This window comes from Agelaius phoeniceus, chromosome Z (assembly GCF_051311805.1).
Source record: "Agelaius phoeniceus isolate bAgePho1 chromosome Z, bAgePho1.hap1, whole genome shotgun sequence".
Lineage (NCBI taxonomy): Eukaryota > Metazoa > Chordata > Aves > Passeriformes > Icteridae > Agelaius > Agelaius phoeniceus.
This window is the reverse complement of record NC_135303.1, coordinates 46562736-46590373: the sequence shown is the minus strand read 5'-3', so window position 1 is coordinate 46590373 and position 27638 is coordinate 46562736. Positions and strand designations below refer to the sequence as shown.

Genomic DNA, 27638 nt, shown 5'->3' with positions numbered 1-27638 from the left:
GCTGAACCACCCCTTTCAGGGGGAAGGTAATGATGGGTGTTTTCAGAAACTTCTGTAAAGGATTCTTTGAAATACTGATTGAGAGGGTAAGTATTGCTTCCTGCTCAGTAAGCACCAGAATGAACAAAATAATGATTTACAGAAAAGACCAAATACAGAGGTATCATCTTCTCTTTTATTCAACTTTTATTGCGGTGTAAAAACAATTCCAGATACGTTTCCTGGAAAGTAAAAATAAAAATTTTCATATATATAGTTTGTAAAAGGGGTTTATTGGTTCAGATCAGTTCAGAACGGTGTTCACTAGTTATATGAGCTATTCACAGTATTCATAGGCTTTGTCAGTTAAATGCTTTTTTTTTCTACAAAAACAGGTAAGGTTTTAGGGAAGCATGCAAAAAAACAATGTCTAAGCTTCTCACATAATACTTCATCATAGCAAAGCAAACTTCGAAATGCATGGAGGTATGGAGTCATCCTGAGAAAAATGAGTAAGTTTTAGTTCTGAAACAGTGAATTGCAAGTGTTCTGGGAGTTTAAGCATGTTACTTTCCATTACCAGAAAACTTTAGCAGTGGTGCATTTTTCGCTGTGTGTGGGAGCTCCACACCTGTGGTAATCTGAAAGGAAGCATCATCTCCTCCCTGCTGTAGCAAACAGATGCACCAGGCAATGTGGTGCCCAAGGGATTAGCGTCCTGCTATTCATCTGGGCCTTTTCTGAGTGACAGGTAGACTCTGTGCTTTGGCACTAGAGCTTTGGCAGACATACTCTAGGTATTACTCACCATACAGCATTGTCAGGATGTCAGATTAAAGCACACCGAACCTGCAGATAAAGCCATGTTTCTTTGTTGCCTGTAACTCCTTCCAGTAGCTCACTTTTTATCCCAAGATAATAAAAGCATCAATGCTGCTTTTTTTCCTAATTAGTAAAACTATGTTTACAGGGCACTGTCAGTCTCTTTTCTTCATGATATCTATTTTATTGTCTGATCAATAATACATGAACTTTCTAACTCTAGAAGTTTACAAAAGACGGATTTCCCTGTTAATTTTCACATATGAAAAACTCCTTTTGCTGGTGCCAGTATTAAATGATGAGTGGGTGTAGTTTATCACAATAATAGGGTGTTCAGATGGTGGATACAAAACCAATGTACTGATCCCTAGGCTGGCCCTAGGCTGGGCCAGCACCAAAGGATCAAACTGACAAAGTTTCTGTCTGCACATAATGATGTTTTAGGAATGGAAATCTTCTGGCAAAAGTTATTTTGGAATTTTTGATCACTACTTTTGAAGTTGAACAGATGAAATTATGGATTTCATAGGTGAACTGTTAAATGAGTGAAAAGCTGGATGGGCTGTCAGGTTTAAGGACAGGGGTCCATCAGTAAGAGTAGCTGGGAGACAGCTACATGTACAGTTTCTCAGGGTTTAATACCAGGCCAATATTTTTAACATCTTGAGGAACAACATAGAAGAGGGGATGGAGGGCACTGGGGATTGTTTCACACTGGGGGAGCAGCTGGAGAGGAACACAGCCCTTCAGAGGGGCTCCAACAGGCTGCAGAAATGGGGTGCCAGGAAGCTCTTGGAGCACAGCCTGAGCAAAGGAGGTGTCCTGCCCATGGCTCTGAGAAGCCCAGCAGTGAATGAGGCCCTCAGTCTGGCCAGAAGGGCTGCAGTCCTGGTGGAGAGCAAGGCATGTCAGCAGTGAACTTGGGCTGAGCAGGGCCTGGGTGGCCCTTGGAAGCCAGTGGAGCCATCCACTGCTTGATTGCTCTGATCAGACAGCATTCCCAATTAGATTCAATCCAAGAGAGTTTCTGAGAAAACAGAGATGAAATCATCACGCATCATCGTCCAGTTCTTGGGCATCATCCAGAGAGATGGTGGGATCTCCATCACTGGAGATAACCTCATCTAGCTTTGTGGTCAGCCATGCTTGGAGCAGATTGCTAGAACAGGGACCTCCAAAGATGGCTTCCAATCTGAACTTTTCTGAGCTCCTTCAATTGTGTTTCACAGGACTCTTTAGCAGGCCTAAAGTTGAAATGGAGACTTTCTTTTGACTGAATGCAGTTTCTTGTGCCATGCCCAGGAGGCCTGTGCTGAGATGAGGTGGTGACTTGCAAAGAAGAGCTCTCACAACAGGAGGATGGTAACCAGGGCCCAGAACACACTTCTGTCTTGCCTCTTTCTGATACTTCACAAAACCCAAACCCAGGAGAGATGATGCTGAAAGAAAACAGAGTGCTGAGGCAAGACTGTCCCTCTGTAGCAACACCTGCATCCTAGAGAGTACACAGGACCTGCTCAAAAATCAACTTACCAAGAGGTGCCTCCAATAGGGGGCTGCAGGAGACTAATGAAAAACTTCATACCTGGTGTCCCTCATCCACTGTGCCATCCCCAGTGATCCTGAACAGATTGCTTGGGCATAGAGCTCTCCGTGCCTGTGAACACCTGTGTGAGAGTGGGTAAGGGAAAATCTGTGAGTGCATAAGAATGAGAAAACTAGCTTGCTAAAAATTAAAGTGGCTTTCCTGATCCATAAAAGCTGAGGCAGATAAACTGGTTGCAGATGTTCTGAGGCGACCCAGTCACAAGAAATCACTAAGCACCAATAGAGGTGACCTAGGGATTTCTCTGTGTGCATACAAACATTTTGATAACAGAGATCAACAGTGAGTCGATGTAAAACCTGATTTGTAGCACTTCTCTAACCTGACATGAAACAAACCTGAAACACTTGTGGAAAGGAGGTGCTGTTTGCCTGACCTTCCTTCCTACCAGGAACACATGGAAAATTCTTCTAGGTAGCTATGCAATATGTTGCAGAAAATGCTGTATCAGAGCAACTTCTGAAAGGAATGAATGGAAAGCACACATGCCAATTTGACAGACACTGCTGCAGACTGAGTAATCCCATTGGGCTGCTGATGTATAGCTCTTCAATTAAGAGCCAGTCCTACACTTGGTACTCACATAAGTGAGCCTCAGGGTCACGTAAATAATCCTCAGGATTACTCAGAAATTATTTTTTAAGGCATGATTAACACATGACTGGGAGCTGCAGGCTGTGCACATAGAATCGTGGAAATATTCAGGTGGGGGGCACATCTGAAGGTCTTTATTCCCATTCCCCTTTCTAAGCTCAAATGCCTTCAAAACAAAGTCAGCTTGGTCAGCACCTTGACCAGCTAAATTTTGAATATGTCCAGCTGTGGACGTCCCACCACCTCTTTTGGCCCTGTCCCAGGGCTGCACCACTCTTGTTTCACTCCTTATGTGCAAACAGAATTTCCTATGCTGCAATGTGTCCCTTTTTGTCCTTTATGACAAAGGTGAAAACAAGACTTTTTAAAACAAGACATCCCTGTGAACTTCTAAGAGAAGGTTGGTAGCTGTCTGTAAGTCACTGGACATCTGCAATTAAGGCTTCCCTGAGACATCCCTTCTCCATGCCAACAAAGCCTGATTCCTTCCATCCCTCCTCTCCACCAGAGCTACCCACTATATCTATGGCCTTGCACTGATCTCTCTTCAGTCTGCCAACAAATGATGTCTGCTCCCACCCCTGATGTGTACACAGGAATTGTGGCCACCCTGAGAACCAAAGGTTTTTCTGAAGATACTCTAATGCTTCTATGGCTCTATGCACTGGTCTGTTCATACAGACTAGAATTGGTGCCTGCAATGATGGCTCATGTCCTCTCTCATGTGAAAGAGGGAACAGCAGGGGCCCACACGGGAAGGAGGTGCTGTTTGCCATGCAAGGCATTAAGCAGCAGGAGTGTGGGCAGTCCAGGACCTTGTGGTGGACACTAGTGATGGACGTCTGGACTCTGGACAGGTTAGAGAATGATACTTAGAGGCAGGATTTCCTCCTGGCACTTTGGCACCACAGCTGTCTGACCCCCCTCCCCATCAGCACTGAACAAATGTGTAAATAAAGCATGCTACTTCTCTGTTACAGGTCCCACTCTCTCCTTTATTAGTTTGGCTTCATCTCTCTCCACCCCCATCCTTTATTTTCTTTTTACTGACAAAATGCTCAGGATTGCATGGATTTCTTCAATAGGCATTGACCATGGAAGTCATGACGCTGTGGCTCCAAGTACTGACCAGCTGCACAGAAACCTGTTTGGCTTAGGCAAATGACTATTTGCTAGCAGTGTTGCCATTTGCTTTCCAATATAGGTACAAGCTGCAGACGTTAACTGTAGAGCAATGCTGCAAAATCTGTTGCACAATGCTGCAAAATCTGTAGGTCAGATCTTTCCCAAGGACTACTCCAGCCAGCCAACAGCACGGTAATCATATCAGGTATGAATTCACATTATCATTCGAGAAGAAGTATACACGGGCTCTCTCTGTGATGCTCTGAAATATGTCAGTATAACTTAATATCTGAGGAATTAAATACTCTGAATTGCTGAGAGAGAAAAAGAATTGGATTTCAGTTTTTGAAATTTCACTGAAACTGGTAACACAGCACACTCACTGCTCACAAGTTCACTAGTTGTGGTGTGGGTGGTTTTAGCCTATTGCACTGATTTCAGGTGCATTCAGTATTTTAAATATTCTCATCACACTGCAGTCATGTTCTCCACCCAGCACAATGCAAAGTTATTTTTTCCTGCTGAAGGCAGCGTCTTTCTGCCTGGGGGATGGTGACCAGACTTCTATGGAACACTGTGGGGTTGTGCTCCTTATTGTGAAGCTCTGACAGGAGCAGTCCAGGCTGCAGTGGAAATGGCTTGCCCTTCATGGCCACCTTTGCAACTTCCAGCTTAGCCCCATGGCCTCTCAGAGACTGGCAGCTCAAGTTCAAGACCTAAAATGCCTGCTTCCCTAGGCAGGGCAGCCCATAGTCTGACCTTGGGTTAAAAAGTAGTTTTTTGCAGATGTCAGCTGTACTTCATGTGAGAGAAAAAGCCTGAAGCAAGGTGTAGGAGTAAGGTCAAGTGCACATAAAAAATATACAAGCATTTCTGATATCTCTGTGTGGTGCTGAGGAGCATGCAGGTATTGCTGATTAACCTGGAGTTTACAGGAATCATACAGAAATGAATGTCAGAAACCCAGGACTGGCCTGGCTGAACCCCCAGGAATGCTCCAGCATTTGTTCCTCGGCTGTACTTGTTTAGGCAAACCAGACAAAAAGTACCTGATTTAGTCTGAAGAGGGAAGCTGGAATACAAGGTAAACATGTATGGGCAGCACTCCGGAGCAGCTTGACTTTCAAGTTTTCTGAGAGCAGTCATGCCCACAGAGCCAGTAATGAGAAGGAATTTGTTTGCTGAAAGATCTCTGAGGCTCTGTAACTCTTTTCCAGGTGGGGGCATTCAGACGATGAATGAAGCATTTTCTGTCTGGGACAGTAAATATTTAACTGGAAAGTTTAGAAAGATCCATATTTCTGAGTTTTCAAGACCTTCTCAAAGGAAGTTTCTTTCCTGCAGTTACAAAATGAAAAAAATCACAAAAAAGACGATGGAGCCTAGGAAACAGAGAAGCCAGAAGAGCTTTGTCCCTCTGTAATGCATTGTAGTCCTGCATTACCTTCTCTGCAGCATGTGCAAGAAACCTGCAGCAACTGCCTCTGACATCCACAACATGCTGCAGAGCATGTCTGCCTCCCTATTCAATTTTATTTGAGCACTCCCCAAATACCATTTTTCACATTAGATCTACTCACTGAATGCTCTGTGCTTTTCCTTCCTTGGGCAATCAAGCAACACAAAATGTGGCCTGCATAAAAAAGTTATGAGAGAGGCAAGATTTTTACATGAAAATGTCTTTCTCAGGTTTTCCCACTGATTTGTCTGGCAGCTTTTGGACATGAGACTGGCATCATCAACTACCTGGAATTTTCTGGCATGCAGTCTTTAGCGGTCTGGTATCTAGCCTGCTAGGATGCATCAGGATAGTTTGTTATAGCACCTTAGTGTGAAGAACCATGGTCTTTGGAGCCCTGATCTATGTGGCAGTGAGAGTTTCCAGTGATTTCAGCAGAAACTAGTTACTCCCAAGCACTGAAACCTGCTAAATCCTTCTATTCACTAACTAGGGTATGCTTCTTGGCTCATCCTGGAGAAGTAGTGCAAATAAACAGTCTTAACAGTCCTTCTCTGGTTCAGGAAAGGCCGTGTCTTACATTATATCTACTGTGTCACAGACAAAAGCTGTGTGTGATTAGGGCCACAGCACATTTTGTAGTCAAGCACAATGGGAAACAGAAGTCCCGGAGGTCTGCATGCTCCCCCACTCCAGCCAACTCAAGGGCCTTCACCTCTCCGGCAGGATACACACGGTGTCGCCAGGGAAATGCCTGCCTAGCCAGCTATGACAAGGAGGCTTGAATCCACACTTAACCACTCAACAGCTCACGCAAGTGGAGACTGGAGAGAGGACCTGCTGGAGACAGAGTGTTCTTAGGATGGTAATGCAGCCTGTTCTGCTCACACAGAGAGCAGTGTGTCTCTTCAGAGCTAAGCACCAGAAAGAGGAGTATGAGAAGGACAGAAATAAGAGACCAAAAAAATCTACAGGGAGTTTAAGTGGGCTTTTTCAGGGGATTACCACTTCTCTGCAGCACATTTCCATTGATCTTGATGGTGGTGGGTGGGTTGGCTGGGTGGGATGTTGGCTGGGTGTCTGGGCTGCTTCTTCAGGGTGGTTCACTTTCTTGTTGAAAGTGGTCAGAAGCTATCCTTTTTGCACTTGAGTGACCCATGATGGAAGAGAAGGGTGCTGGGCTTGTTCAGCCTGGAGAGGAGAAGGTCAAGAGGGTACTAAGCTGCTGTCACCCAGTCCACTGTCCCACAGGGTTACATGGGAGAGAGAGACACGGACTATTGATAAGGTCCACGGGGAAAAGACAAGAGATGATAGGCACAGGCTGCAACAGGGAAAATTCTTGTTGGACATATGGAAAAAAGCCTCTTTTTATGAGACTAGTGCAGGTCTGGGATAGGCACCAGAGAGGTGGTGAGATGTCTGTCCTCAGAGATTCCCCAGACAGACAGGGTAAGGCCCTGGGCAGCATGACCTAGCTTTTGTCAGCACTGCTTTGATCAGGTAGTTGGGCTTAAGACCACCAGATGTAAACTTTTCTTCAATTCTTCAATGAACTCCATAGCGATCCTTCTGAAGCTCATCTCTCCATCCTACAAGCAACAACAATATGTGGCACAGGATCCTGTAAGAGGCTTGGGGAGGTGTAGGGATGTAGGTATGCACATGCCTCCTGCTGAGAAGGGAAGTGCCACATACTCCTCCTTTGCTGTCCTTCCTGTCACCCCCCTGATGACTGATACAAAGACCTCAGAAAGCAAAGCTAAACCTTTCACCACAGGTGCTTCATGTTAAAAATGTTAAAAAATTATGTCACACATGCTAGTGGTGTTTGATTTCTATATAGCAAAGCCTGTCACATCACTGATCTTTGGAGGAACAGTCATGATGCAGCAGCCAAAACAGCCTCAGATCTCAGCTGCTGGTGATTTCTCCATGTTCTGTGCAGGTGAGAAGAGGCATGAAGAGCACAGAGAAACAAGGGCTTCTGCAGAGCAGGAAAGGCAGCAGTGAAGTTGCCGAGCACGGCTCAGCTGGAAGTTTCCATTGACTTGGAAATGATCCGCTGAGCTTGCAGCAGAATGCTGCACTACAGGCTGCATGTGGAATGAAAATCAGGAAACCTAGGCAGTTTTCTCTGCTGCAGAGAGCACAGGTAGAAGCTGTTGGCAAAGCTAACTGGCTGAATATGAAACCTTGTGGTAGGCATGTGCTTCTCTTCCTCTACTATTTAATAAGGCCTGGAGCTCAGAGACTGCTTCAGAGCAGAGATGGCATCCTCCTGGGCCTATGTGGTGTGAGAGACACTAGCAGAGGGGCCTGGCTTTCCTTGCCTCCTCAAGAAGGAACGGGGTACAATCCTTTTTCCTGGAAGAGAAACCCAGATGGGAAAAAGATAAGGCTTTGGCCAGTGATGGCATTGCTGTACGCCTCTGGAAGGATGGAGGTGAACAGAAAAGTGAGAGATCAGGCATGGCTGGGATAATCAAGGCAGGCTCTGGAGCCTTACAGACATGGTCTGGAGATAAAGAGGGCTGTCACTGGCAGCATATTTCTCAATTTTGTGTTTCATGCCTGTGAGTCACCAGCAAGCTGGAGGAACAGCTCAGGCAAGGATCCCCCCACGCAGAATTGTGTGTGAGCCAGTTTCCTAGTGAAACTGCAGAGCACAGCACCATTGGGGTATCATCTGGCAGTACCTAGCTGCAGCTAGCTCAGTCCACTGGGCAGTGGCTCTCCATGAGTGTGGAAGGCTGAGTTTGAGCTTCACTGGAATACCTCTTTTTTATTTTAATTAGTCTTTAAACATTTGTTTTACAACTGTAAATGGTTTTTAACAAATTCTGCACAAACTTCTCAACTAGTTTTAACAAAAAAACCCATACCTTAAGTTTATCACCTTTTAACAAAGGATTTGCTATTTTTGAGAGGAACTTCCCTCTCAACAAAGTGATGGATTGCTCCCCCTCTGCCTGAGCGTTTCCTAGACCTCTCTAAATGTCTGTTCCACACCTTTTCCTTGGGAGGGAAGCCAGCAAAGTTGCAAGATGTTAAGTTGAAACATGTTCTAATCTCAGCCCCATGAGACAGAAACTGTAGGGAAGGAGTTTGAGGATCATTTTGTGGTTTCTTGGAGGCAGCAGACATAGGTGATACAACACTGGAGGAGAACGGGCATCTGAAGAACTTGCCAGGGAGGCTCACAACATGCTCTCTTGCAGCAGAGTCTGTCCTAGCCCAGTGCCTTGAGAGGGAGTCTGGAGCACCCAGCAGCTGGCATCTCTTGCTTGCAACAACACCAACAAAAATAAAATTTTAGGACTGTTGATGTTATGCTGGCTTCAGTCTTAGGGATATTAAACTCAAAAGCCTTTACGGCGCCATGTCCCACAAGAGACAAAGGAAGTGGACAACGGAGAGACAGGACACAATGAGGCACTGAAGTGTAATAACTCCAAGCTCTCCTCACCTGTTTCCACAGAGTCCTTGGGGCTGGATGCTGTCTTATCCCAGGCTGCTGCTCTGGCTGGTCACTGCAGATTTGCTGCCAGTTTCTTTTTGTCGGCTCTCCCGGCACAGTGGCACACACACACAGAGTAATCCTTGCTGCTACAAAATGCGTGTCAAACAGATGGTTTCACTTTTTCAGATTTTTAAATTTAGGGAGTTTGCACCCACGGCATATTTAGGGGTGGTGACCCACCTACAGTACATTAGCTGTCTTTCACTTTTGTCTGGTATCACAAGCACAAGCTGCCTTCCGCTCCCCAGGATTTCTCCCCTCACAACCAAAATGCATCAGAAATTATGATGACAAGCTAAATACACTGCATGTGTTTGAGGCCTGCCCACAAGCTCCTTTCTCTTCTCTCCAGCAAATGTCATCTGAGCTTTTGGGCCTCTCTCTTTCTAGAGCCCAGAGAGCCTTTGCCAACCATCCTTATGTAAATGGAAAATTTATGCACACACCCCCATGCATGTGCAGTCATCCCTTCTGCTTGCTGATATACTCTCTGTCAGACATCTCAGTTTTTCCAGTCAAGGCCTCTGTTTCCAAATATAAACTTTTCTGGACAAATTTTGAGGACTCTTGTGCCTATCTATTAAATCCAGGGATTTAAAAAGTGGAGTTTGGCACCAGTCTTGTGCCGTTCTCCTAAGTGCCATAAGCCCACTGATTTTAGGACCTCCCTCTCAAACAGAACTCCCATTACTGTTCACCCTTAGGACAGCAGCATGGGGACTGTGTCCATGCACTGCAACCCAATCTCCTTTCAAACAAAACTGTCTTAGCATTAAAGAAACTGTAAGCTATATCTACGTATCAGTACCGCACTTTTCATCTCATCCCCTGACATTATTGTAAAAGCGGGATAACTCTGTTAAGATTCTGTTTGATATCTCTTCCATCACAATGCATGGCATTTTACTCACATAAACTGAGCCAAGCAACTGCCCTCTGAGCTTATCCCCCACAGCATACTCCTCAGAGGGGCATGGGTTCCCCATCCTTTGACAAGAAACTGCAGGAACCACAGACAGTGCAGTGAAGATGGCCAGGAGGTCACATATGAAGACCTACAACAACCCCAACGACATATGGACCGCCCCAAAAGTGCTGAAACATCTTGACTGTGTAAGAGACCTTGGGCTGGAGGAAGCAACACTAAGTTTAATCTCCTTTCCACTTGGCTTCCATCTGAAATCTGTAGCAGCCATGCAGAAATCAGGGAAATATGACTAATACTAACTTACACCCATGAGTGATCCTGGTTTCTCATCAGTCCTGCCCAAACTTCAGCTAAAGGCGCAATGTAAACAGGAGGAAGATAATTATAGCAGCCAAATGGCTTTGCAAGTCCACTTAATCTCATTTTAGGTGCCTAATAAGTATCCCTTGAATATCTGTGGTCTACTTGTCACATGGATTAAAAAGCAAGCAATGGATAAAAAAATAACTCTGTGGAAAGTTCTTTTTCCCACTATTCCTGACACAGATCCAGCAGACATCTGTTCTTGGTGCATTACTCTGAAGTAAAGTAGCCAAAGATCTAGGTAGGAGAAGATGCTGTTTCTGGTGAACTTTACAGCTGATGGAAGCACAAGTGGACTGGTACCTATGCAAACACACTGTATTGTGCCACACTTCCCACACATGGAGGATGCACTACTGTCAGCAATTTTTGGAGAGTGGGGACTCACTGAAATGCATAAGAAGGATTCGGTTAAACCACTCCAGCCCACACGTGAGCCATGGGAGTGAGCATTCCTCTCTGAGCAGCTCTAAATTGCCATGGATGGGCTCTTCATTACAGATAGACCAGCCCACTTGTTACAACAATACAATGGTGGTGGGATTATGATCAGAAACTGCATCCCTCCACACTTGAAGGAACTGGCAATTAAAAAGTTTTTAAAAAACAATTTTTAGAATGGTCCCCCTGAGAAATGGTGCACCCATCTCACCCTGCTTCTCCTGAACTCTCTTCTTCCTGTGAACACTGATTTTCAGCATGCAAATGTCTAGGGAGGGCAAGTTTCTGACTGTGCATGGCAGCAAGTGAGCCAGACTACTTATTTCACTTCACCTGGACCAAAAGGAAACCTTCCTCTTCCTTTCAGAGGGTAGTGGGTTTTTTCACTAATTAAAAAAAGAAGAAGAAGAAAAAAAAACAGCTCAGGGTCAGTTTCAAACTGAAAGCTTCTTGTGAAACAAGAAAGCAAAGGAATTCCTTTGGAAAATGTAAAAATGTGTTGTTTCCACTTTCAGGAACTTTTACTCCTCTCTTTTCAATTAAAACCGTTTGTCAGTTTGGATCAAATTCAAGAAATAATTTAGTTTGCCACCAAAGCATACCTTTATAGTCTGAAGTGTGCATCTAGAAACTCCAGCAGCGGTATGAACCCTGCTTGTCTGTCATGATAGTGCTCCTGTGTGCAGTGAGGGGGCTGGTTTTGAGTATCACTATATGTAGAGCTAAATGGACCAGTTTCAGCTGTGGTACAGGATTACCAAACCCACCTGCTTCAGCTAGAGCATACCTCTTAAAAAGAAGCAGTCTGAATCTTAAGGCTACATAATTAAATTACTGATGAACTAAGATCCATAATCTGAGTGCTTGCTGACGGACTTCTGTTTCAAAAATGTAAGAAATTCCTAAATAAACACTGCAGAGCTGTTATATTTGGAAATGTGTAACTTTGAAATTTAGGAGGAATTGTTTTGCTTGTGTGCAAAGGCTGTAACAAGTCACTTAAGCCTCAAGTGCCAGACCCAAATCTGGGTACCACTTACCAGCAAACAGAAGGTCCCACCAACACTGCCATTTGTTTGACATGGGAATTTCCCTCCAAATATTCCAGGCTACAGATCTCTCAACCATCTCACAAGACAGGAATGTGAGGACACCAGAAGCATGCCCCAGGCCTGCCCAGTCGTTCCTGGGCAGGGACTGCGCAGGAGCCCAGCCAGGTCCCAGGGCTGTCTCTGACACCCATTTTTTGTGGTGGTTGATGTCCAGCGCTTGTGCTCACCTTGGGCACATGAAATTAAAAACCCCTGTCTCCAGGATCTTTTATGAAGTCTGTTGAGCTGTGAGCATGGATTCCAATAGCCGGGCATCCCCTATGTGCATCGTTTCCCTTGTGGTCACGGACCTGGAAAGATGCTCCTTTCCACTGAAGACTGTTTAATACAAATACCAGACTCACTACTAGGATTTTCCCCATTCTCAGCGCAAAAAAAAAAAAACCAAAACAAAAAAAAAACCAACAAAAAAACCCCCCAAACTATTTTCCTTTCATGGCCGAACCACAGACATACTATGAACAACCTCCAACAATAACAATGAGTTTGCTGGAATTTAAAAAGAGGATAAGTGGAAAGGACATGACAATCAGTAGCTTTTTGAAATACAGCAAGGGAAGGAAGAACCCACTTTCCCTACTAAGGCCTTGTTTCACTTTTAATTTGGTATATTCAACTCCTGTATATATATATTGACAATACTGATGACACTTGTGATTAATTATTAATACAACCCTTAAGAGGCTGAGCTGTGAGATAAGACACACTATCCAGGGTAGAAACATAGAACATAAATGTGGGGCAAGCACAGAGCACAAGGAGCTGGAAAGACAGGAGCAAGATAGCTTTGATAAGTCTAAACAATTGTCTGCTGTTTTTCACAGGTACTTCAGAAAGGAAAGCTTTAAAGAGAAAATTTGGGAGAAATTTAAAGGAGAAAATTGAGAAACACAGTGATAACCTGCAAATAAAGCATTGAGAAAGGGAAATTATGTTTAACCAGTGGAATGGATGGAGATCTTGAAAATGGTTGTTTCTTCCTATCAAATGCAACTCCTAACAGGAAACCTTATTTCAGGTAAATGAAGTCAGACATTTTAAGAATCAGTACAGGAAAACTACAGTCACAGTTGTGGGCATGTCTGTGGGAAGATCCTGCAAGGTTGGCTGGTTTGCTTTTAAGGGGTAGGACTTTAATTTTATACCTTGCAAAAATCACGAAGTTGATTGAAGCCAAAATTCACAGATGGGAGGGAAAGAGACAGCAGTCTGCTCTTGAGGGAGGATTATTCTGTCACACAGGACACAATAGAGATCTCTTCTTTACTACTTTAACAAGTTTTGCTTCATGCTGGCATTCCTGCTTCAGAAAGGCACTGTCATGGGAAACGGATTCTGCCTGGAGACCAGACATTGTTCAGGATATCCCTTCCACCTCCGCGTGCTATTCAGCATTAACACAGCCGTAAGCAAAGCCCTGAGACTATTGAAATTTCTTTCTTCATCTCCCCCTTTTTCTTTGACAAATGTGTGACAAGGATGCAATTGTTTGAAAGCCCAGTGATGGAGAAAACAGAGAGCGAAGCCTTCAGACGTGCCTCAGTGATTTAGAAGCCTTCCCCCAAGACTTGTGAAAAAGGTCACGGGAGGTCTTCCATAGGGTTCAGCTTCCCAGCAGGGCTCTAGATGCCAATGTAAAGGCACTTAAATTCCTTTAACAGCTGACCCCTTTGTGGATGTTCCCACCTAGGATTATCCTGGCTCTTGGGCTGAAGAATAGCCCTTAGCCAACTAATGGATCACAGGCCCTTCCCTTTGAATATCTGCAGTTTGTGTTGGGTAATCGCCCATCCAGCCGGCAGGAAGTTGTTCCTTCATTTAAATGACAAAAGCTTTTGAATGATGAAGATAAGAGTTCTTCTGATGAATCATGGGCAGGGCTGGTTTGGGAAATATTGTTTCATGCTACCCAGAAGTTACTCAGCAGCTTGCTGGTAATGTAGCCTGAGCACAGGGAATGAAGCTCAGGCACTGATCTGTGCATACATTCCCCTGTCAAAGCCCAGCCCAGCCCCAAACCAGGCATTTTCCCCTGCAGCTGCTGGGGCACATGGTGCCTGAGGGGCTCTTGGTGTGAGCAGACACGTGGACCCAGCTTCTGCTGGGCAATGGAGAACTCCAGGAACGTGTCTGCAGTGGAAATTTCACGGACACCAACCCCCTCCCCAGGGTACTCCTGCTCTGCCTCCCAAAGGGAGAGCACTCTCCCTCCCAAACCCATGCACTGGGCCCCCCATGCCAACTCCTTCTTTGCCCATGGACAACCCTTTCCCACCTTCCCCCCTTTTAGAGAGCAATTCTTGCTCCTCCAGGCTACATGTTGCCCTCTTAGTGGGAGGGCATAAGGAGGTGGTGTCAGACCCTTCCATTAAGGCTAAGCTATTAAAAGATCAGTGGGCCAGAAAGAGGGACCAAGGGTCAGCATCACTACTCAGAGGAGTATTTACATATTTCATGCACTGGTGGTTTCATTTACAGAACTCCAGAAGTGCTTTGAGCAAGCCAGGCACAATGGATCTCTTCTGGCAGGGGCAGCTGTGGCTGCCAGGAGACCCCCCCAGAGCCCTGTGCTATTCTGGCTGTGACTGAAAGTCCTGCCAGAAACAGGCAGGAGCTCCTCCAGGCCCAGAGCAGCACACAGTGCAGCCCATGGTGGGGCCCCAGCCACTCACAAGGCCAGAAGCCCTGGCAGCTCAAGTGTCCTCCTGTCCTTGTTCCTGCAGGTGTTGGGGGAGACGCCTGTGGGCTGCAGGGGCTGGGCACCCCAGTGAACTTGCTCTGAGCACTGGGGGCAGGTGCTCTTTCCCACCTCAGGCCCAGGATTTCACACAGTGGTAATGTGATTTCCATCTGCCCAAGAGCTGTCCTGCACCATAATACAGGGTATAGCTGCCTGGGAGAAGCTTCCTGTGCTTCCATCATTGAACCAAGACAGTTATTTTAGCAGCAGACATATATCCCAAGTCCTTCCATAAACTACTGCACTGAACCTCCTACTCTGACTCAGAAGAAAACCAGAGAGAAATGTCTGCCTTTCTGTAGCCTCTTTCCCTAAGTGACCTCTCCTGAAAGCCCTCTAGGCTTCCAAAACAAACGAAGGGAAAAAAAAAATCAAAGAAATGGAATATGATGAACACCAAAAAAACAGAGAAGAACCTCAGGCACCATTTAGGAAAGTACTGTGTCTTCCTCCGGCACTGTGCCATCTTAGGCTTAATGCCTAGAAGGCTGGGAAAGGTTCTGGGAGAAAAGTCTGTGGTGCAGGAACATTTTAAGGGCCTGAGTGGTAATGAGTCAGTGGTGAGGTTTGGATGCAGATGTTTCCTACCTAGTACCTGCCCAACGTGCCAGACCTTCCAGGGGAAAGACAAGGGAAGCCATTATCACTGGTTCACAGAAAGGAAACAGGAGCTGAACAGATGGAACATGTGCTCAGGATAATGCCAGGAACTGGCTGAGGGGTTTGGGTGAAAACCTGTAGGTTTCAGGCTCTTTGGGACATAAGATGCGGGAGTTGGAAAACTGTTCATCGCAACCCCACAGCCATTGCTGCTCTGTTGGTTTGCAGGGGAGGGAAGATAGGGTGAAAAGGGAAGGTGATGCCTTGCTCTTGATGCAGAACATTTTCTTAATAGTAAAAGAATGAGGGTAGAGCAAAAGAACAATGATCTGCCCTGGAAGACCTGTCTGAGGCCTTTGGGGGCCATCCTGTTCTATTGCTTCAGCCTCTCTGTGGCTCACTATGAGTCAGCCTCTGCTTCTCTTTGGCAGTGCTCAGGGTGCCTGGGGCCACGGATGTAAGGGGGCAGCTCAGTCCAGCTGCTTCTGTCACCAGTAGGTCCCAGGGCCACCTGTGCTGGTTGGTACTCCATAGTCACAGTGGGTCACATGGTCTAGCCTCACTGCTCAAGGGGCAGGGTCATCCCTGAGCACATGGCCATGTGCAACAGCTTTTGTCTGTATTTCAAGGAAGGGAGATCCACACTTCTATCTACTGGCACTCCCCGAGTCTGCTGTGGATTTTCTGTGGTGCCCTCAGAGCTTCCTTCCTTCTTTCCCTTCCTACCTCCTTCTGCATGTTTACCTGTCCCTAGGTCTTTATAGTGCAAAAGGACTGCAGGTGGGCTTACACAAATCATGAGCCAACAGTGCAACTTTCTATCTCCAGGGTCTCTAAACTATTAGCTGGGCTTTTGCCTTGGTTTAGCTTCCCAGACAGGAGCTGGGCAGCTGAGAGATCTCCTGTGGCTACATCAAACAGGAGTACAAGGAAGCTCTGAATTTCAGGGTCCCAGCATATTTAATGCTGAACTAGTTCCTAAGTCTCTTGCATAGGTGTCTGGCAGCCCCTCCAGATAAGGAGAGGGGAAAATGCCCCAAAGCAGCAGCTGCCAGGAAAGATATTGCTGTGTAGCTGCATGAGGCCAAATGCCTTCACCTAGCGCACACAGCTCCTGCCTCGACAAGGAGGTTGAGCAATAACCTGGCAGGAATTTGATCAGGAGTTAAGCCCCAGTTTCCAAATACAGGTTGCATGGGGCCAGCATGTGGGTGCAAACCCTCTTTATGCTCTGTTTGCCCCGGTTCTGGCGCTGACCCTGCCATGAGCTCATTGGAAAACAGCTTTGTGCACAGCAGCCGCACGAGATATGAGATATCCACACCCAGCCCTGGCCCTGGAGACTCGTGCAGTGCTGAAACACCCCTCACTTGGCAGAGAGGTGAGGCAGCACCTCTGCTGTGCAAGCTGTGTAACACCTGGTACTACAGGAAGGCTTGGGACCAGAAAAACAACTGTGGTCTGTCTCTGAAGCAAGCAATGCGGGGAGAGGCTGAGGTCTATGAAGGAATCAATTGGGATGAGCATCATATGTGGACTGAGTTTTATTTTGAATTTGCCAGATGTCCATCTAGCATGGCTTTCCTGGCCAGTTACACCCTCTTTGCCCAAGGGGTGTTCTAGGAAAAAGGGCACACAGCAGCACACACCTCCTGATGCCACACTGATAAGAGCACTGGTGGCTACAGAGCTGGGTCAGCATCTACACTGACAGCTATGCTAAGCAGCTAGGTGTAAGAGGGAGAGGAAAGAACCCTCAAGCCCCAGAGTGTTGAAGAAAAACCCATTTCCCCATAACCACTGCCCAGCTTGCTCTGTAGGGGCATAGGACCTTGGTGTCACAGAAAGTGGCAGAATGTACTGGGAGACGAGTCCAAGCCTGCCAACAGTGCCCTCACCTGAGGTCCTTTGCTCTTGGAGGATGCTGCTTGCACCTCAGCCATGCAGCATGTGAGGCCACTGCTCCAGTCTGGGTTCTAACACCTGAAATCATTTCCCATGGCCCCCAGCCACAGAGGCAAGGGGTCATGGCGCTGCCGAGCTGCCACAACCCACCCTGTTTTTCAGGCTGTATCAGACCGAGGTTTTCAGGTTGCACCAGGAGGACATTCCTCCGGCCCCACATTCCTTGCAGGGCTAATCCTCGGGAGAATGCGCCGGCATGCACAGCAGCCCCAAGCTGCACCAGCCCCGCCGAGGAGGCACAGCTGAGCCTGCCCTGGCCCAGCCCCACCGGGCCCTGGGTGTGCTGACAGCTCCAGCAAGCCTTGAGATCCTGTTTGCTGCTTCCAGAGATCCCGTGTGCTGCTTCCAGAGACCACTCTGCAGCTCACACCTGCCCACAGCGAAGTCTAAAGAGCAGCAAGACACAAGCTGTTGCTGCCAAAGCTGTGCCACAGGGACTCCAGCATATCACTGCCTGCCAGGCATAAGCACCCAGAGGTCCAGCGGGTCTCAGCTGGTTTTCTCCCACCCTGGCTTGTAGATCAGGACCTCCGTCTACTGAAAGGCTGCCACACTTCTGCCAATGTTCTGGGCATTTCAGAAATAGCTTCCTTTAAAACTTAGTCTTCATCTAAGTGCACCTCTCCTGCAAGTGTCATATCTCTACTAATGAGTGGGAGAAGCTGTGTTCTAGATGGATTCTCACAGCTGGGATGGAAAAGTGTCCTCTGTGGCTCCCTGATGCTTTAGCTTTTTGCTGTAACCACACCAACGTTTTTATTTTACAAGGTGAAATGTTTTAAATAATAATGGAAAAATTACTTTCTCTAATCTGTGCTCTGGAGGTGTGCTCTCTTCAGCTACTGGTCTGCAATCTGGTGGATGTGTCTGCAAAGATACGAGGTGAAGAAAGCAAGCTAAAGTAGTTAAAAGACTTGTGAAAGGACACAGGGGAAAAATATTCCTATGTCTATTATACCTTGTAGAAATCCAGCCTTCCTTTCCTGGGCCCAGATATTTAGGCTATGCTTGTGCTTTCACCCCAACTACTTTACTGTCCTTGCCAGAGAAATCTGGTTGAAAATTACCTTAAACCTTTGTCAAAATTCCAGTGTTTCTCTGTTTGGACTTGGCCAGGGTAATCCTGGCTAAAAAGTGCAGAAAATATTTCAAAGTCCAACTTTAAAAGGATGGCCATTGCTTTATTTGTGTTTAATTAAAAATAATGATGAAATAATAGTAATTGTTTTCCAGACCCATGGTAATTAGCAATCCAACTTACAGGTCCCATGGGAAAGAGCCTCAGTTTCTGCAACTAGTGGTGTGCTTGAATATCGTCTTGCTCTAGACATTGCCAAGGTTTTGAGTTCAGCAATTTGATGGGAGGGGGTTTCCAGCTTTGACTTTGTAGCAGTTTAACTGTCATGCTCCAAACCACAGAGTTTTACTACAGCCTCCATTTCCCTTTGTATTACCTGAACTTCTCATCTTGCTCTGCAAATCCTATGCCAGAATGAGTCATTCCTGCAGGATTAGCTCCAATTTTTCAACTCCTCTCTCAGTGTTGCCCAGACTAGTTCTGAGGAGAAAAAACTGACACGCCCCATTCAGGATGTGTAAGAAGCGAATGAAAGAAATTACCTTCAGTGTTCAGCTATTTGCACTGAACCAGCAAGAGCCACCCCATCCCTCTAGCACAGCCGAGCCCTCAGCATGGCACAGCGTCACTGACAGCACTGGGCTGGCAGCTCCAGCCAAGGGGATGCAGCAATGCCCCCTCCTTTGAGTTATTCCCCCTCGCTGCTGTGGTCCCCTTGCATGCAGGGATGTTGGTTTGCTCCACTCCCCAGAGGGGGTGTCCCCTGAATGACCTGCGAGGGCCCCCAGGAAGGAATGGGGGCACCATGTGCTGCCCATGGGATGCACTGCCCTGGTTTTCTCTCTGGGCTCAGGGAGGCTGCACTGAGCCCAGCTGTGATCTCCTGCCTTTAGAGGGGAGGTACCTTGCGGAGGCCCCCTCTTTCTGCTGTCTGCAGAGGTCAGGGCTGCACCTCTGTGTTTAGCACCTTGCCCAGACCAGAGAGTCTTCTGCTCGCTTACTGTAAGCAGATCTTAGCCCATCCCTGCCCTCAGACCTTTTCTTGTGTTCACATCTAAATAAACACTTCTTATAGGAAGAAACGGTATTTTTAAAAATTATTTTCACGTTTAAATTTCCACCTCTCCCTTGTTCTCTCTTTTTTAAAGTAATAAAGACACTCTCTGTTGTGGTTTAACCCCAGCCTGCAACTGAGTCCCCCGCAGCTGCTCACTCACTCCCCCCGGTGGGATAGGGGGGAGAACTGGAAGAGCAAAACCAAGAAAACTGAGATAGAGACTGTTTAATAGGTAAAGCAAAAGCCACACACACAAGCAAAGCAAAGCAAGGAATTCATTCCCGGTTTCCCACGGGCAGGCAGGTGTTGCCATCTCCAGGACAGCAGGGGCCCATCGCCCCTCACAGGGCCTTGGGCAGACAAACGCCATTGCTCCGAACCTCCCCCACCTCCTCCTTCTTCCCCCAGCTTTTTACGCTGAGCATGACACCATATGCTGCGGGATATCCCTTGGGTCAGCTGGGATCAGATATCCAGGCTACATCCCCTCCCAACCCCGTGTGCACCCCCAGCCCCCGCTCCGGTCCGGTGGCTGAGAAGCAGCAAAGGCCTGGACTCTGTGTAGGCCCTGCTCAGCAGCAACAAAAACATTACTGTGTTACCAACACTTATTTCAGCACAAATCCAAAACATAGCCCCATACTAGCCACCACTGAAGAAATTAACTCGATCCCAGCCAAAACCACGCCACTCTCACAGAGCAAATATTGCATTGTCTCACAGCAGAGTGAAGGGAAGGGAATCTCAAAAGTCTCAAAATGCTGCCACTCTGCTTCCCTTTCTAAGTCCGAAACATTAAGTGATCCTGGAAGTGATTATTAAATCACTTGGAAGATCCGTTTTCTGATAATGGGACCGCACGGTCGGCAAATCTGTGATTTGCATATGAATACCCAAACTGCCTAAGGAAAATTGTCAGAGCCAGCCGGAAGAAAGAAAACCTGAGCACCTGGCATTTTGAGAAGTCCTTCGCTTGTGTTCTCAAAGCACTTTTCTGTATCATTGATAAGATTTGAGCTGATTTGACAGAAACCCCTGGAAATCGTGTTTTTACCACGCGAACAGAGAGAACTGCAGAAATGACAAAGTTTCTTCTCCAACAAAAATTTCAAGTATGGTTATACCCCAAGTTAGATCAGCTTGTTCAGGGCCATGACTAAGTAAAATTTTTAAAAGTCCGACAGACAGAGATCCCACCATCTCTTTGGGAAACCTGTCCCGTGGCACAGGCTTCACGAGAGAAATACGGACTGGTCACAGAACAAGCAAGACCAGACTGTCCAAAATCAGAAAGAGATTTCTGAAACTTTTTGCTGTCCTCGGAAATACATGCAGTGCCCTGCCTATTTTTATTAGCAGCACAAAACTTAAAAACACTTCTTTCTCTCCAGATTACCACGACCTACGCACTTTGGTTAGAGGTATTGCCGCAGGCAAACGCTGGGCAGACGCTTATCTAGTGTAAATCCCCACAGATCTGTTAACTTCAGCAGGATGCCAGCTATTCACTGCCTTTTCAATCTTGTTTAAAAAAAAAAAAAAAACAACAAAAAAAAAAAAACAAAAAAAAACCAACAACCAAAACTTGAATTTGAGAAAGAATCCATTTTCTTATCTGGGGAGAGACATTTTTGTTACAGGCTCAAGCAAAACTCCAGCAGATTTCGGAAGGTACTTGTAAATAGGGCATTACTTGGTAATTACCATGGTGATTGCTGAAGGGTCAGAGAGTGGCAATGAGAACAAAGGGGCCTAGGGGGAAAAAACAGGGGCTCTTTGTAAAAGTATTCAGATTTTGTCTGCCAGCGCCAATAAGCTCGAACTATCCCCACTTTACACTTTGTTTTCTAAATAAAGACTATTTACATCCCTCAGGCATGGAATTACGGCCGTGTAGCACTGAGTCCTACCGATCCCCCATCCCCAGCATCAGCCCCCGCGAGTTGAATGCATCCGTGGCCGCAGCGGCGCTCACAGCTCGCCCCGCTGCCAGGCGTGGTTTAACATCCAGCGGTGCACTCCGCACGGCTCGGGCACATGCATGCACACAATGCTGCATTTCTTTGGCCTTTTTAAGTACAATTTTTCTTTCCTCGATCAGTGCTTGACACACACACTCTCCAGCCTAGGCATTCCCCTGGCTGCGCCCAAGGGCAGGAAAGAGCCCAGAGAAGCTCCTCAGCTTTAACTGGGAGCTATTTCCAAGCTGGGGGCTTTGCCTCCAGCCGCAGGGCCACGCCGTGGCTGTGCCTTTGTCTCTGCCTGCAATCCCTGCTGCAGGCTCTGTCCCGAAGTCTTTGCAGCCCAGCTCTGCCTCTGACCTGTTTTGTCGCTAAGGGCTTCCCCAGAAAGCCCCGAAGATGAGTCACAAACTTGGCACACAATCTCTCCAAAAGGGCTGGGTGCCTGAACCCACCTACTGAAACAGCTTATTTCTGTTATCAAGTAGAGTCACGCAAAGCGTGCTAAAAGCTGCCGTTTCCAGGGAAGGGCAACAAGTGTTTTGTTTAATAATGCTCAGTAATACAGCTTATTCAGTGATGTACCGATTTACCTTAGTTTAAAGAAAAAGTAAGGAACAAAAAAGCTCCTTTTCGTTGTCTGTGTAGACCAGTCCTAGAAAGCTGTGACATTACTTTTCATGTTTTTTTGCTTGCATTAAAGTGATGATACTGAGAGCATTTGATTCCAGCCCAAGATCCAGAGAAGACAAAACTTAGGTGAGCTTTTTTCCGTCTACCCGTACAAGATTCTCTCCACAAAACAAACCTCCCAACTAGTGTTCCGTCAAAGGCTCTTCATTTCCTTCCAGCTCCACCCCCAACCCTTCCTCTCCACATTCCTTGCATTTCCACGGTACTTCTCTTCCCCCTCCTTCATGTGCTCCCAGTCTTAACCCACTGCTCCCATCTACCAGCGCCTTTGCTGCCCTTTATCTTCCTCCTTGGCTGATGCACGGTCTGTGACCACGAGCGAGTGCTCTGCAAGAACCACAGTGCAGAGCATGTTTTGGGATGAGGAATTGGTTAGTAAATTACAGGGCATTGACTCTGCAATTTGTTAGCGTTTTAAATACCCATGTTTGGGTGAAACAACATGAAAAACACTGCCAACAAAGAGCACTAAGAAATTTCTCTCACCTGCACTGGGAAATTTACCTCTTAACTACAGTTTGGCCAAAATGACCTGTCCCCTCTCCATCCCATGTGTAAGTGTGAGTTAGAAAAAGCCATTTTCCAGGACAATGTGGCTCTGTCTGCAACAAAGAAAAAAAAAAAAAAAGAAATATTACTTCTTTCCACATGGCATATTGAAGTAAAGCAGGATATTTGCTATAGATTTTGTTCACAACATGGCAATTAATTAAATAATTATATTTAAATAATTAATTCCCAGCTTCCAAAGCAAGCAACTAATAATTTCCTCTAAACTGCTGTATTCTATAATTTTCTATCAAGCATCAGGTTTCACTAGTAGTTGTGAAGAGGACTGAATTACTACTCTGGCAAATAGTAATTTGTCTTAAAAACATTTGTCATCAGGTAACACTTCCTGTGCACAAGCCTCAGGGTCTTTCTGACCCTGTGGGCCCTCAGCAGGAGCTTTTTTCTGTCAGATGCCAGTGACACCTGTTGGGATCCAGCAGAGCAGACTGGTCCCAGCACGGTACCTGGGAAATACTGAGTAGGAGATGTTCACCCTGCCGGAGATTCAGCCTCTCAAAACTGTTGAATGACTGCCCAAATAGGGCATTTGATAGGCAAAATAGAGCTTATTTCCATGCCAGCGGTGTCTGATGGCTATTCAAAGATACCCATCCGGATGATTTTCATGAGGTGCTGAAATTCACAGGCTTCAGGGGAGCAAGAGCCATGCAAACTTCCGAACATCTGCACACCAAAAAAAAAACCAAACAAAAACCAAAAAAAAAAAAAACCCACCAAAAAAACCCACAACCACCCAAAAAGCATAGCAAGTGATTTTCAGCTTATAGAAGAGCCTGACTCTGCTTTGCATGTTTCCAAAAAAAGCCAGCTCCTCCTTTTTGAAGCATCTGACAGATCTGCACTACTCCCAGTGATATCTGGGGGATGCAAAGGCAAGAATGGGCAGCTTATTCTCTTGGAAACCAACTCTAAATTCTCCTTCATCAGGAGAACAAATTAATGTGTCACGGCCCATCCAGCTCAGGCTGCATCCTCACCATTCCTTGCTGCCCACATCACATGTGGTGTTTTCTATCCCTTCATTTTGTGGCTCCATGTCTTTTAGCTGAATGAGGCTCTCGCTGCCAGTGTGCACAGCAAGTTTCCATGTTTAACTGTTCAGGAGTGCTGGCACAGACCTCAGTTTGCCTGGCAGGCTGTGCTCCTCAGGAAACCCAGTACGGGAGTGCACCTCACTTGCTGTGAGAGTCACTCCTGGCCAGTGTCCAGCCCCATGCACAGCCTTCCCTGGAGTCTGGGACCAGCACACAGGACACTACTGCCCCAGGGCAGCACTTGCATCTCTCCTTTGCTGAGCTTCCCAAGCTTTCATTCGTGCTCCCATTTGTGGTGAGGGGCCTTGCCTCTCAGGTTAGGGTCCCTAAGTCCCTCTAGGCTGGGGCCTTGCCTCTTCCTCTGTCAGCCACTCCCTCTAGTTCAGTATCACCGACACCAATCCTGCACATCTCCCACGCTCTATGGCCAACCCTTCTGCCATCATGCTGCTCACACCGAATTCCCGAGTGGGGCAGCGTCCTGAGGGAATGCTCAGAAGTGGTGTTCTGCTCTGAGAGAGCCTGCCCTGCCCACTTGCACCTGCCCCTATTGCAGCTCACCTGCTGCAGGTCCTGTCTCCCCCCAAGAGGCAGGGGAGCTGCTGGGCTGTCAGGCAAGCATGCTGGCTGCCGTGCCTCAGTGGAACCATGCTGGATGGAGGCTCCGGCTGCCCATGGCTCTTGCCCCAGTTTCTGGCCTGAGACATGGCCTATTTTAAAGCCACCATGATGTTTTGGTTTTTTCTACAGAAGAATGACCTCAACAGCTAACTCAAGTCTCCCACACGACACTGGCTATATCCATTGATTCTCTCAGCAAGAAATTCTTTCCCCCCTGCAGCCACAAGTTCCCATTGAAAACTCAACAAAGGGATGAGAAGCTGCAGTAATTTGGAAAAACAGCACAGATAGTAAACAACCAGGCCACTGATGGAGAGTGAAACTAGACAAGGCAAGTGAAAAGCTGGTGAAAATATGCAGTATCCTTGTATGTTGGGGAAGATGAAACAGGAAAGCCTTACAAATATGATTGTCTGGCAAAAGATTTTGACAATATAGAAACTATAAGTGAGATTGAAATGAAAGCAAGCTTTGAGATCCCTTAGTTACTGAACAACTGGAAAACAACAGTGTGGCTGACTGAAGGTAATCTCCTTTTGATGAAACAAGACCCTCTGCTTGCAGGCAGGTCCAAGGGGCAGAGCAGACCCTGCCAGCTTGGCAGAAGGGGTCCAAAGAGGAGTTTTTAAGGTTTAAAATGTAGCACAGTATGGTAATGTAGTGATTCTTATAGGCAGTATGGAAATGCTAGAGGATTTGTATATTGTACTAGATTGGTTAGAGAGAATCAGAATATCCAGCACGGAACATGATTTGTTGTATTGTAACGGGAACTTTGCTCTCTTACCTCCTCTCTTTGCTGTTGCCTTTTACGCTCTTACTCTTTTTACTCTCTTATGCTTTTATGCTCTTACCCTCTCATCCTCTCTGCCCCTCTCTTCTCTCGGGCCTGCTCCGAGCTGTGGCTGGCGGCTCCCAGCGGGGCCCTGCACCCACGCCCTTGGCAATAAACCGCAAGTTCCACAACCTGGCTGCAGAGATCTCTCGTCTCCGCCTGTCCCGACTGTGCTGCCCCTGTCAATCCTACACTTGTAGAATGTTGTTTTCCAGCCTCTCTTCTGCCACGTGGTCATACTCCATGTCCAGCTGCACATCAGTTCTCCCTCAGAGGTTTCACCTTGGTTCCCACACCACAATCTAGCCACAACGTGTTTGTGTTTCCAAAATCCATGCAATCACCTCCTTGCTCTTGTCTCCCATGAACTCCAGTTAGGTGCAAAGTATCTTAAGCTCAGTCACTCTGGATACTTCTTTGTGGAATGTGCTCTGAAAGTGCATGAATACTGTCTTATTCCAAAAGGCTCAGTCTCATGGTCCATCCCCTCTCAAATCTTAACCACAAACTGCAGGTAGGGCTAAGCACCTTGTCACAAAGTGTCATGAGGTGCCTGGCTGTGATGCTCTCCACACTTCCAACTGCAAGGTGCTGGCACCAAACACATAGCAAATAAAAACCCCAAACTTGCCATTCCATGACAGATACAGCTGAGCTTGGGGTGGTGGCTGTGCCATGGGTATGTGGTCTCACTTCATTGGCATTCAGCCAATATGATCTGGGATTTTGATTTTGCCAGAGCCTTAACTTGGAGGACATTAAATACAGCCCTGTAGTTCCTGGGACACAGAGGCAAAACTTTTCCTCACCTCAGAGTGGAATTCTGATGTAGAAACAAAACTATCGATGTACATGAAAGGGCTGTCCACACATTTAGCGTCCACTTCCCTTGTTTGGTTGAATTGGAAGGAGCATAGGACTAAGGAAGAGCACGGTGTCCCTGTAGGCTACCCCCGAGGGAGCTCAGAGGTGTGGTTTGTAACAGGGCAACCGCATGAGGAGTGAACTGGATTTTTTTCCATGGGTGGAAATTGCTCTTGGAGATGCAAGCAAGTGGGATTTTGGTTGGGGTAATCTCTCTAGCAGCAGAAACTCCACTCTTGAGAGGCAGAGGCACAGGGCCCTTGTGCAGGGTACAACTCTGCAGTGTCGTGGTCTCACAATCAATGACTGCAGCTGAAGGCTGCAGACCTTAGTGTCAGCAGGATCTGAGCTGAAAACTTTAGACAGAAAAAATGGTAACTCTAAACTTTGTTGCAGAGATAAAAAGAAAGTTCAAGTGATAGATTTTGTATGGGTAATATTATGTAGATATCATACATTTTTGATTGTATTATGAACTTCATTATGGTGTTATACTTACTCCATATTTTATCTTACTTACTCTTGTTCCTCCTGCAGCATGATGGAATCAAAAGAGAAAACAATGCTTCACAAACACAAACACCAACTGTTCTGTTCCAGCAACAGGCACCACTTGACTTACAGATGGAGGAAATTTGCAGTCTCAGACCCAAGAGGGTTAGTTAGAGTTTCATGTTCTCCATAGCTCCCTCCCCATGGGAACTGGCACTCAAAAGAGACACCAATGGTCAACACAAGACATACTCCTGCTCCCGAGGTAGAGGCTTGTGTTTTTAAACAGGTTTATGATAATGTCAGACTGAGAGTAGTCTCCAGGGCACTATGTTATACAACTAACACTTCACTCCCAAATATTGGCACCACAGTTTAAGCTGTGTGATGTGGAAAGGAGAAGGGACAAGAGCCAGCACATGCTGTTTGGGTATCCATTTCAGTCTGCTTTGGGCTCTGCCAAGGAAAGTGCTTACTTGGGAAAGGATTTTCAACACGAGCAGGGAGGGCAAAAGCAGCTGTTCAGCACACCATCCGTCCTCAGCACACACCTCTTTCATTCCCCATCCTCTGCGAGTGCAAAGCGAAGCATGATCTGACTTTGCCCTCTGGAGGCATGGAATTGGCATGGCACAGAGAGACACAGTTCCAGAGGTGACTGAACTACAGCACTGCCTTTTGGAACATCTGATAGGAAAATCTATTCCCAGCTGCAGCTTCCCACAAGCCAGAAGGCAGAGCATTACTGATAAGGCAGCTTCATACCAAAGGAGATGGGTTTTGGTTTGTACAGGGTAATACTACCCTCGTCTGCTGTGCAATTCAAGAACTTGGGTGTTGGTACGGGATGGTTGGTTTTTTTTTCTCTTGACACAAACTCTGCAGCATGTGATTTGAAATTCTGCCCAGTGTCTGAATCCAGCTACTGGACACGCTACACGCACATGTGGGTCCACAGCAAGTGCCACTGCATGGTTTATTCTGCTAGCTCCATAGGACTTTTTGCTATCTCCCAGATTGTTAGGAAGCTGCAGAGATAAGCAGGTGGCCGGTGACTCCTGGACCCCTTATTTAGCTGGAAAGTAGGGCTGGGGGATATTCTCTGTCTCTCTCTCTCACACACACACACACACACACACACACATACACACACAGAGACCACACACCAGATTT

At 46.6% G+C, this 27638-nt stretch overlaps 1 long non-coding RNA gene across 3 annotated transcripts; it reads right to left on the bottom strand.

Annotated features, from left to right (window-relative positions):
* Positions 1 to 161: 161 nt before the first annotated feature.
* Positions 162 to 26501, bottom strand: LOC143692052 (uncharacterized). Of its 3 annotated transcripts, XR_013179932.1 has the most exons (5): positions 25129 to 26501; positions 22551 to 22648; positions 9055 to 9194; positions 2335 to 2468; positions 162 to 2240 (listed from the first exon to the last, which is right to left on the bottom strand). It is a non-coding gene; the product is annotated as an uncharacterized LOC143692052 (long non-coding RNA). The 3 variants fall into 3 exon arrangements; XR_013179933.1 differs by lacking the exons at positions 22551 to 22648; positions 25129 to 26501 and adding an exon at positions 9289 to 14115; XR_013179931.1 differs by lacking the exons at positions 22551 to 22648; positions 25129 to 26501 and having other exon boundaries at positions 9055 to 14115.
* Between the last annotated feature and the right edge of the window lie 1137 nt (positions 26502 to 27638).